Genomic DNA, 12,123 nt, shown 5'->3' with positions numbered 1-12,123 from the left:
AAATTTAGGTAAACAACCAAAATATAATCAGGAAAATGCCTGAGTGAGTGAACTATAGTTCAGGTCTATAATGGAGGACTCTGCAGGTAAAAAGACTATGAGGAAGATACTGTAAAATGTTTGGAGTGTCCCTGGATTATTCTTTACCCTCCCCATTGCTTTCTTTTTGAGATGCAAAAACTCTTCCCTGCCTTTCTTCCTCTCACATTTCTACATTACCTCTTAAACCTCCTTATTCCAACCAGGCAGTTGCCTCCTTTATGCCACAGAAACTTCTCATAGCAAGGCCACCAGTGATCTCCACATTAATACATACAGGGTCTGTCCACATTCTCATTACTGGCCCTTCCTGCAGGATTTGATACAACTGATTACTTCTTCCTCAAAAGTTTCCTTACCCGGCTTCCAAGACTCTACCCTGTCCTGGCTCCATCACCCTCATAACTGCTCCTCAGGTATTGTGGTGGTTTGGAACTGTATGTACCCCAGAAAAGCATACTCTTAAACTTAATTCATTCCTGTAGGTATGAATCCATTTTAAGTAGAACTTTTTGATAAGGTTATTTCAGTTCAGGTTGTGGCCCACCTCAATCAGGGTGAGTCTCAATCCTATTACCAGTGTCCTTTACAAGGGAATGAAATTCAAACAGATGGAGAGAAAGCCACAGAGGAAATAGCCAGAAGCTGAACATCAACAGAATATGGAAAATAAGGGAGTGGCCAAAGAGGCTGCCATGTGCAATGCCATGTGACAGAGTCCAGGAGCACGATTGCGGACAGCCAGCCCCGGAATACCAGTCTCCAGGCCTTGATGATGCGTTGATTTGGACTTTTTTCCCTAACCTCAAAACCATAAGCCATTAAACTCCCATTGTTTAAACTGACCTATTGCATGGTTTTTGCTTGAGCATCCAAGGAAACTAAAACTGGTAACTTCTTGTGCTGGTTTGAAGCTATTATGTACCCCAGAAAAGCCCTGTCCTTTACTCCTCATTGAATATTGCTGGGCGGAATCTTTTGATTGTTTCCATGGAGATATGATCCACCCAACTGTGGGTGGTAACTTTTGATTAGATGGTGTGCTAGTTTGAAAGGATGTATGTCCCCTAGAAAAGCCATGTTTTAATCAAAATCCCATTTTATATAGGTAGAATCATCCCTATTTAATACTATATGTTTGAAACTGTAATCAGATCATCTCCCTGGATGAACCACTCTTAGTCAAGAGTGGTTGTTAAGCTGGATTAGGTGACAACATGTCTCCACCCATTTGGGTGGATCTTGATAAGTTTCTGGAGTCCTATAAAAGAGGAAACATTTTGAAGAAAGGAGGAGATTCAGAGAGAGCAGAGAAGAACGACAAAACCACGAGAAGCAGAGAGCCCACAAGCCAGTGACCTTTGGAGATGAAGAAGGAAAATGTCTCCCGGGGAGCTTCAGGAAACAGGAAGCCAGGAGAGAAAGTAGCAGATGACGCCTTGCTCGCCATGTGCCCTTCCAGCTGATGGTCGCTACGTGCCTTTCCAGACGAGAGAGAAACCCTGAATATCATCATATCATCGGCTTTCTTTTTATTTATTTATTTATTTATTTATTTACATGGGCAGGCACCGGGAATTGAACCTGGGTCCTCGGGCTTGGCAGGCAAGCATTCTTACCTGCTGAGCCACCGTGGACCACCCATCATTGGCTTTCTTAAACCAAGGTATCTTTCCCTGGATGCCTTTGATTGGACATTTCTATAGACTTGTTTTAAATGGACATTTTCTCAGCCTTAGAACAGTAAACTAGCAACTTATTAAATTCCCGTTTTTTAAAGCAATTCTGATTTTGGTATATTGCATTCCGGCAGCTGGCAAACTAGAACAGATGGTTGCCATGAAGATATCTCTACCCATTCAAGGTGGGGCTGCTTACTGGAACCTTTTAAGAGGGAACCATGTTGGAAAAAGCTTTAGAGCCACCAGAACCAACAGAACTCATACAGCCAGAGCCCTTTGGAGCAGGAGGAAAACATCCCCACGGAAGCCTTATGAAATGAGAAGAGAAAGCTAGCAAACATCACCATGTGCCCTCCCAGCTGAGAGAGAAACCCAGAGCTTCATCAGCCCTTTCTTTGGAGTTAAGGTATCTTTCCCTCAATGCCTTAATTTGGACATTTTCATAGCCTTAGAATTGTAAACTTTCAACTTAACAAATTCCCTGTCCGAGAATCATACCCGGTCTCCTGCATGGAAGGCAAGCATTCTACCAGTGAACCACCCGTGTACTCTAAATTCCCCTTTTTTAAAAGCCTGGTATATCTCATTCCGGCAGCTTGAAAATTAACAGGCTTCTCTTCTCTCTGACTTGCAAACTTCAGAGCACCTCACGGCTCAGTCCTAGATTTCTTCTTTATCTAAGCAATCTGATCTTACCTGATCCTGTCTCATGGCTTTAAATGCCATGTGCTTTGATGACTCCCATATATACATCTTCAGTCTGGTCTCCTATACTCAAATGCCAATTCCAACAACATCATTTGTATGTCAAAAAAGCATCCCAAACCTGGCATTCTTTATATCAAATACTGGATCTCCTTCCAAGCTTCTTTTCTCCTGCAGGCTTCCCCATTTTATAAAATGGTCACTCTAGCTCCTTAATTCTCCCCTAGACCTGTGGTACTAGTCTCCCAACTGGCCTTCCTACTGCTACTACTTCAGTCTGTTCAGTTCTCTTCAGTCTGTTCCCAACACAGCAGCCAGAATAATCCTGCATGTCATTCATCTGCTCAGACCCTGCCAACAGTGTCCCTTCTCACCCAGAATAAAACTCAACCTAGAATAAGAAATATATGGCACAGCAAAACACATGCAAAAACAAAACAAAAAAATATATATTTCATTAAACAATGCTTTCTTTCCCTTGAAAAATTTATGTGCTATTTTCTATTCTATTACAAAGAAAATGCTGGAAGCAGCCCATTATATTGATTTAATGGCCACTATAGGTCACGACCAGCAGTTTAAAATATACTGATTTATATAATCTGCATCTTTGCACCCACCCATCCTTACTTTCCTGGTCCTATTACACTTCTGACCATAACTGGCTTCCTGGCAGTTCCCTGAGCTCTCCATAAACTCGAGCTTGCCTTAAGGCCTTTGCACTTTTATTCTCTCTACTTGGAATGTTCTTTCCCCAAGATCACACAAGTATAACTCAAATATCATCTTATCAGCCACATCTTCTCTAATTACCCTATTTAAAAGTGTCAAGGCCTCACCTCAGGCACACCCCAACTCTTTTCCTGGCTTTATTTTTCTTTCTAGCACTTTCAACCATCTAGCATATGAGATAAGTATATGTATTTACTTGTTTATTAATAGTCTTTCATCCTCTATGTGCTGGTTTGAAAGTATTACGTACCCCAGAAAAGCCTTGTTTTAATCCTAATTCAATTTTGTGGAGGCAGCCAATTCTGATTCAACAATATACGCTGAAAACCTCTGATTAGATTATCTCCATGGAGATGTGGTGTGCCCAATTGTGGGTGTGGCATTCTGATTAGATGGAGATATGACTCCACCCGTTCTGTGTAGGCTTGATTAGTTTACGGGAATCCTTTAAAAGAGGAAACATTTTGGAGAGAGTCAGGAACAACAGAGCCTACAGAAACAACAGAAGCCTCAGAGTTGACGCAGACAGCAGATTTAGATGCTTGGAGAACAGTTGTTTCGGAGAAGAGAGACACAGATGTTTGGAGATGCTTGGAGCCAGGCAGACATTACCATGAGATATTAAGCAAGTCAGAGCCTCAAGAGAGCAAAGGGAAGCCAAGAGCTGAAAGCCAGCACCAGAGACGCAAAGTGAGGAACCTCCACATGGACAGACACTGAAAGCAAGCCCAGGAGGAAGGGACCAGCAAATGCGAGCCACATGACTTCCCAGCGGACAGAGGTATTCCAGACCAATCGGTCTTTCTTGAGTGAAGGTAACCTCTTGTTGGTGCCTTAATTTGGACACTTTTACTTCATTAGAACTGTAAACTTGTAACTTAATAAATTCCCCCTTTTAAAAAGCTGTTCCATTTCTGGTATCTCGCATTCCGGCAGCTTGCAAACTAACACACTTCACTAGAATGTAAATTAAATGAGGGCAGGGATTTGTGTCTGTCTGGTTGATTTCAGTACCCCTTGCACCTGGCACAGTAACTACAGTAGGTGCTCAATAAATATATGTCAATTAATTACTGCTTCTCATGTCCTTGTTGTTTCATCATCCAAGGTTCCTCTATTTCCTTTCAAAGGGAGAAGATGGTATCAGTGCACTGTGAGAAGAGGATACTCTTAGGGCCAAAGATGGAACAAAGAGCTCCTTAAGTAAGAGTAAAGTAATATGTCACAGGCTTTTACTTTGCCCAGCTACAACACACTGAATGAAATTCAAACATTAACATGATAAGGAAGTCTGAAATTTCCTTAGTAAATGTCACAAACAGAGAAGCCTAGGGATAGAAGGCCCAAGTAAGGGCTAAGTGAAGTAGCTCAGGAATTGAAGATGAATATGAGGAAGGGCTACACAATAGAGTAATGGGGTGCTGATGGGGACCCACTGATGCTCAAACAAGCCCAAAGGTTGCTACTGTACCACGAGACTCCTAGGTTTGCTCCTCAGCTCACTCTACCATACACATCATTATTCTGCTTACTCAGGGGTTAGATATACAATATTTCATCCTCCCCAAAAGCGGTTTGACCTAGAAAATCTATTTAGTATTGGGCCCTGGAAAAAGTAACTGGCTTCACCGTGCTCTGCACCCTGGCTGGTCTAGGCATTCTCTAGGAGGGAGGCCAACTTGAGAGATCAAGTACCCAGAGGACAGCTGCTCAGTGACAATATGGAATTAGAGTCCTGAAGGAGATACTGCAGGCCAGTTGAAAGGCTGCGGGGGGACAGAAATTGTCCAGGCCTTGAGGGTAGCAAGCTCTAGGTTCAAATATCTGCTCTGCCACTTCATGGCCATGGATTTGTGCAGTCTGCTGAATGTCTCAGTGTGATGGTTCAAAGCTGTAAAACATGTACTCAGAGTGAAACCATTCCTGTGGTTGTGGGCCCTTTATAAATAGGACCTTTTGGTGAGGATACTTCAGTTAAGGTTTGGCCCACCTTATTCAGGGTACATCTTAATCCTCTTACTGGAGTCCTTTATAAACAGAATGAATACACAGAACGAAAGAAAGTCATAGAAGCAAGAAGCTGAAATCAAGGAAACCAGGAAGAGAAGGGAGAGACCAGCAGATGCTGTCATGTGCCTTGCCATATGGCAGAGGAGCCAAGGATTGCTGACAGCCGGTTCTTAGCAAGAAAGCATCAACTAGATGATGCCTTGATTTGGACATTTTCTTGACCACAAAACTGTAAGCTAACAAGTTCCCATTGTTTAAGCCAACCCATTTAATTGTATTTGCTTTGAGCAGCCTCGAAAACAAAGACACTCAGAGACTAGGTTTTCTTGGCTGTAAAATATCTCCTGGCACAGTGGTGGTCACAGTGTTGTGCTAGAACCAGATCATACTGGCTTGAGAGAGCAGACTGCTAAAATTTCAGGCATTTTGTGAGCCAGTTATTAACTTCAGCCATTATAAACATTTTAAAAATCCAAATTATATAATTTCATAGCTTATTTCAAAAAAAGTTAATAGATACTCAAACCTTTCTACTTACGAGTTAGAATATTAGTTAGTGTTCTCAGGGAAACAGAAGCAAAGGAGGTATCTGTAAATATGAGATTTATAAAGGTGTCTCATGCAGCTGTGCAGACGTAAGAGTCCAAATTCTGTAAGGTAGGCCATGAGCGCACAGCTCCAATGAAGGTCCTAAACAAACTCTACAGAGGAGGATGGCTGGCTGGCTGAAGTGAAGAGAGAGATTCTCTCTTCTGAATTCTCCTTAAAAGCCTTCAGGTGATTAGATTAAGTATCACTCATTGCAGAAGACACTCCTCTTAGCCAACTGCAGATGTAATCAGCATGGATGCAACCAGTGCGCTCATGATTTAAATCCACAAAATGTCCTCACAGCAACAGATATGCCAGTGCATGCTTAACCAGACAACTAGTTACCATCACCTGGCCAAGTTGATGCATGAACCTGACTATCACATTTACTATACCTTTGCTCAGAAAATAGTTTACATTTCCTATATCTGTACAATGGAAATACCATATGATGTGCTACTGTGGATCTCTTCCCAATTCCATGTTTTCATACTGGCAGTTTAAAATCAGTTAGGACAGGAGCAGTTACAATACAGAAACAGGCAAACGCGACAAATCAGGGTTTAGGTGTGTGTGTGTGTGTGTGTGTGTGTATATGTATGTGGGTACATTTTTTTTTAGTTACCTACCAAATGCTTGGTTTGAATGAATGAACAAATAAACAAATTTCCCTCTCAAGAGATCCTGGGGAGTCCCTGTGAGTTATTTTCATGTATCAACAAGGCTAGGTTATGGTATCTAGTTTTTGGTCAAGCAGGCTCTTGCCTGATTGTTACAGTCAGGATATTTTGCAGGTGGATTTGCATCTTAGGCTGATTGCATCTACAATTAACAAAGGAAATTTCCTTCAGCAATCAAGAAAGTCTCCTCATCCAATCAGTTGGAGCTCTTAAAACCAGAACTGAGGATTTCAGAAGTCAGAAAGAAGAATTATTGTCTCTAATTCAGCCAGCCAGATTCTCCTGGGGAATTCAATTTCACCTTTATCAGTTTCCAACTTGTGGCCTGCCCTATGGAGTATGGATTTGCCAATCCCCATGTTTGCATAAACCAATTCCTATAATAAATCTCCTAGTATTTACACAGATATATGTATAGAGAAAAAAAATCTCATGTTGCTTCTTTTTCTCTAGAGAAACCTAATGTAATCCCTTTGTTTTTCAATCTACTCAATTTATTTTAACCTTTGTTCCCCCATTATTTATTTTTTAATCCATATTTTTTACTCATTTGCCCATAACATAGACAAAAGGAACATTAGACATAAGATTTTCACAATTGCACAGTTACATCATGAAAACTTTATCATTATACAATCATCTTAAAGAAACATGGGTACCAGAACACAGCCCTACAGTTTCAGGTTCCCTCTAGCTACTCTAATACACCATAAACTAAAAAGGGGATCTCTAAATACTGGATAAGAATAATCTCCAGGATAACTTCTGACTCTATTTGAAATCTCTCAGCCTCTGACACTTTATTTTGTCTCATTTCTGTCTTTCCCCTTTCAGTCTAGAAGATTTTCTCAATCCCTTGATGCTGAGTACCAGGTCATTCTAGGATTTCTGTCCCACGTTGCCAGGGAGGTTTACACCCCTGGGAGTCATGTCCCACGTAGAGAGGGGAAGGGCAATGAGCTTGCCTGCTGTGTTGGCTGAGAGAGATAGAGGCCACAGCTGAGCAACAAAAGAGGTTCTCTGGGGGTGGCATGTGGATACTTTCTAATTTGTTTCCCCAAAAGCTGACTGTTGAACATTTACCAACTCATCACTAGTTTCAGAGAACGTTCTCATTAAATATCAGTACTCTACTTTCCACTTCTGGGCACTTTCTCACCAAGGTTTTTTGCCATGATCTCCATGTTCAAAGCTCCATGATGAGATTTCTGGGTTAAACCAGTCGAATAGATTCCCAGAGGGAGAGTCTCTAATGGGTACTAATGTCATTTAAACATCATTTGGCTCTGTTTGCTTCATTGGAAAATTTATTTAAAGTTTATTATGATTTGTAGTTTTATAAGGTTTTTAGCTTATCTAAGTTCAAATAACAGTTGCCCATACACACTAATTTTAATACCATTCAAAAATAGGAACAGAGGATCAAAAAATAATTTGGCATGGGGCTTGGGGAAGGCTTACAAATATCTTGAGATGTCATTTCGTTCCCAGAAGTTTGGAAATTTATCCATGTACACCAGGGAGCCCTAAAAGCTCCCTGAGAGAAGGAAGACTATCTAAAGAGCTAAGAGCTTGGGACAAAAAAAAAAAAGCATGGGAAGCAGTCTAGTATTCTACTTTAGCTTGAGGAAAATGGATCTCAAATTGGATCTCCACTTCAGCACGAATGTGGTAGAGAGGAAGGTCTACAGTACAGGCTGGAAACCTTCTTCCTGGACAGTCTTTGAGAGTATTAGCCCTGCCCTCAAGGAGTCCTCCAGCTTCATGTCCAGATGTGTAGCAATTCCTTTCCTAAATGCTTTGCTCATCAATCAAGCATCTCTTTCTCCAAAGCACAAAAACTGACTCCCTAAAACATGAAACTAGCTGTCTGAGGGACATTCCTTAAAGTAGTGAGCGCTGTTTCCTCTGCCTTGGACCCCTGGAACCCAAAGCATAGCTGTCCCTCAGCACTTGTTTTAAAGTCTACAAGGCCTTCACTGAAATTGCGCACCAAGTTTATGACCTCAGTGTCTCCACTCCTCAGCTCCTCCAACTCCTCGTCCCCCACACTCCCCATCCCAACACTTGAGTCAGAATTGTCCATGCTAGGAGATTTCACGTGATGATCCTGCTGAAACAATCACAACAAAGTCTTGTTTTGTGTTATGTGTTTTGTTTTGTCTTCTTATATGAAATTCCCTCTCTCCTCTTTTTTTTTTTTTTTGCTTGTACAGGCACCAGGAATCGAACCCTGGTCTCCGGCATGGCAGGCGAGAACTCTGCCTGCCTAGCCACCATGGCCCTCCCTCTCCTCTTTCTTAAAGCCCCAAATGCTATGTATTTCAAGGCCATGAACAAGCTTTTACTGAACCCAAAGCTTAAAACTACTGATCACTTTGCTACGTATCATCTTTTATTGTTCACCAGTTAAGTACTGATCAGTATGTTTCCTTAGTGTTGGGACTGTAAATTTATATTTACCTATATATTTTGTCATATTTGCTATGGCATAGGTCCACAATTCAGCTGTGGAGTGAATGGATTGAATGAGGAAAGATTGGAGGCAAGAACACGTCACAGCAGCACTAGGAAAGATGATGATTAGAGCAGGAAAGCAGTTAAACTAGAGAAAAAGCAATGGGTTAAAGAGATAATTTGGAGGTAGAATCAACAGCTTAGATGTGGGAATGAGAAAGGTGGCATGATCAAAGGTGAAACTATGTTTTTTAGCTGGAGTAAAGAGGTAGATGGAGGTATCCTTTATGAAGAATGGAACAATGAAAGAGGAGCTGATGCAGAGCTCCCGATGGGAGATGTCAGATCCTGTGTTGGATATGATTTCCTAGGAAATAAGAACAGTAGAGGAGCTGAGACAAATTCTGAGAAACCCAATATCCATGGCGCAGATAGAGGGAGCAATATCTGCTACAGACCACAAGTAGCAGGGTGGTGGAAACTGTAAGTGTGTGAAAACCCAGAAGTTGAGAAAATTGTTAACAACACTTAAATGTTAATTTTAACAAACTGCTGAAGGCTGAGTGTGGACTATAAGAGCAAGAAACTCCTGGAGGCCAATCTTAGGTGAGCTCCACACTCTTGGGGACTTTACTACCAGGAACTCCCCCAGGTTCTCGCAATGAAGATCTGAAAAAGACCTTTTGTGGTTCTAGCAGTGGGATGGGAGGACTAATCATAGTGAAATACATCCAGAGCCATCTTTATAACAAAGGCCTACTCTCCAGGAGAAACTTTGCCAGAGCCTTATTCTAGCTGGGGGAAAGAAATCTTACTCCCTCCAGCCTCCTCTAGGCTTCCCGATCCAAACACTAGTCAACATGGGTCAGAGCTTCAAGAAAATAGATTGGGGACACTGCAGCCAGAGAAGGGAGTAGGGCCCTGGGGGTGGAGAGGGCAAAGCTCTGCCACTGCAGGAACACTTGTGAAGAACACAGTCCCAGAACACAGGTCCTCTAAAAGATGAGATTTAGGCATAGGATTATACGATGCTTCTCATCACTCACGCCTAACCATGGTACCAACAGTATCTAGTGTAAAAGCAGTGGATTACAGCTGAAAGAAATGCAAGGTCTACTCTCTCTAAGCAGGAGTATATAGGAAAGTCCGAAGTCAAGAGGAGAGACAAAAACGAGGAGTCCAGTAGGGGTGGAAGATGATAACTACAAAAGCATTTAGATTTAGATTCAGAAATAAAAAATGTCCATAATGACTGTTCTAGTTTGCTAGCTGCCAGAATGTGATATACCAGAAATGAAATGGCTTTTTAAAGGGGGAATTTTTTAAGGTGCAAGTTTACAGTTCTAAGCCCATGAAAATGTCCCAATTAAAGCAAGGCTATAAAAATGTCCAATCTAAGGCATCAGGGAAAGATACCTTGGTTCAAGGTTTGTTTTGTTGTTGTTCTTAATTGGGACAGACTGAGTTATGTCTAAATAATCTGAGAAATAAGTCAACAGAAGGACAGTATAGGTACAGGAGAGTGGAAAGGAAAAAAAAAGCGTAAATTGTGAGAAAGAGGAAAGTGATGGGATCCAAGCCACAACTATATAAATTTGTCGTGATAGGAGAATCCTTAATCTGGTTATTCAGTATTTGCTCCCAACCCAGATCCATGTACAGCCTTTCTCTGATCTGCCCTGTGCCCCAGCAGACTAGCTTCTCCAGCCAGAGGGCAGCGAGGTATACCTGCCCTCTGGCTCCAGCTGGGTTCCTACAGAAGGCCCCACAGGAGTTTAAAGGGCCAAAGGAGAGAGAAGTCAGTCTTCATTTTCTCCTCAGCTCTCTGAGGTTCTGACAGTACATATCTTCTTTTGCAGCTACAGTTCCTGCTGGGCAGCCCTTCCTCCACAGCCCCAGGTCTCACCAGGATCTGGGTACATGGACCTTTCCCCTTGCCTCTTCAGACCTGATGGTATATCAGTCAAGGTACAATCAGGAGACAGAAATCATACTTAAATTTAGCAAAAAGGGCTTTACATAGATGACTGCTGATTGGTTATTAGAGAATTGAAAAGGTAAAAAGGGGATGGAAATATCAGAGATAGTAACTGCAGGAAAAAGCTACACCTCTAACAAAGCTAGAACGAGGATGCAGACTTCTTGAGGGAGCACTGGCCAACTGGTCTGGGGATATCTGTAGGGGCATAATGCGCCTGATTTTAGGTGCATAGAAAATATGGCAACTGGAACTCCCCATTATTACTGGGTTCAATTGTCACTGCCAGGGTAAAGAACCCTTACTGTGGTGATGCCCACAAACATGAAAGCAAACACAAAAGCACAAAGTTCCTCCTCACTCTTTCAGCCCTGCGGGCTTCCTCTACTGCCTTCTACTGGCAGAGCCTAGTAGGAAGGCAGCTGGCAAAGCAAAAATGTGGTTTGCAAGTCCCAGCTCTGTCATCACTCCACAGATAGAAGAGACTAGAGCTTCATAACCTGCACAAGATGGAATCTAATTGCCACTGTTGCTGGTCTTTGACTAACACATCACCCCTAGTTGTTCCCTTAAACCCCATACACAACTTAATAAACAATCCCCTCATTATATTTTCATCAGTTAAACCTTTTGGTTTAAATTTTTCCTGTTGGAACCCTACTACAGCACTCTTCCATTTTACAGGACTGAAAGAGTAAAAGATGGCAAAACACAATCAGTAAAAGTTGGAATTCTACCACAGGTTTCTCTTGTCCCCCTGAAGGAGGAGGTAAGATAGCAGGTGAATGTGGGTGTTAGGAGGAGTATATGAGGGGCTCAGAGTTTGAGAGAGGAAATGTCTGGAACAGCTTCTACATAGAATATAAGTCCATGAGGGCCGGGACTGGTTTTTTTTTGGTAACTTTTTAAAAAATTAATATATACTATGTATTAAGGCAGAGACTGTTTTATTCATCATTGAATCTTCAATGCCTGAATTTGTGCCTAATACAAAGTAGGTGCTGAACAAATATTTGTTGAATGAGTAGAGTAGAAATGGAACAAAACTAAGGAACTCAGACAGTCTTGTGAGCAGTAAAGAGGACTTGGGTGAGGTCTGTGGCCAGGATTTATATTGACCCGAACTTCAAAATTTGGCGTTTTTCTCCAGCCACACTCAGCCACCTGGGTACAAGTGCAGAAAAGACAAGTTTACTCATGGTTGAGACACAGCCATGCTTGTACAATAGAAAGACAACGAGGGAAGAGT

Source organism: Tamandua tetradactyla, chromosome 25 (assembly GCF_023851605.1).
Source record: "Tamandua tetradactyla isolate mTamTet1 chromosome 25, mTamTet1.pri, whole genome shotgun sequence".
In the NCBI taxonomy this organism is placed as follows: Eukaryota; Metazoa; Chordata; class Mammalia; order Pilosa; family Myrmecophagidae; genus Tamandua; species Tamandua tetradactyla.
Note: the sequence above shows the minus strand (reverse complement) of the source record.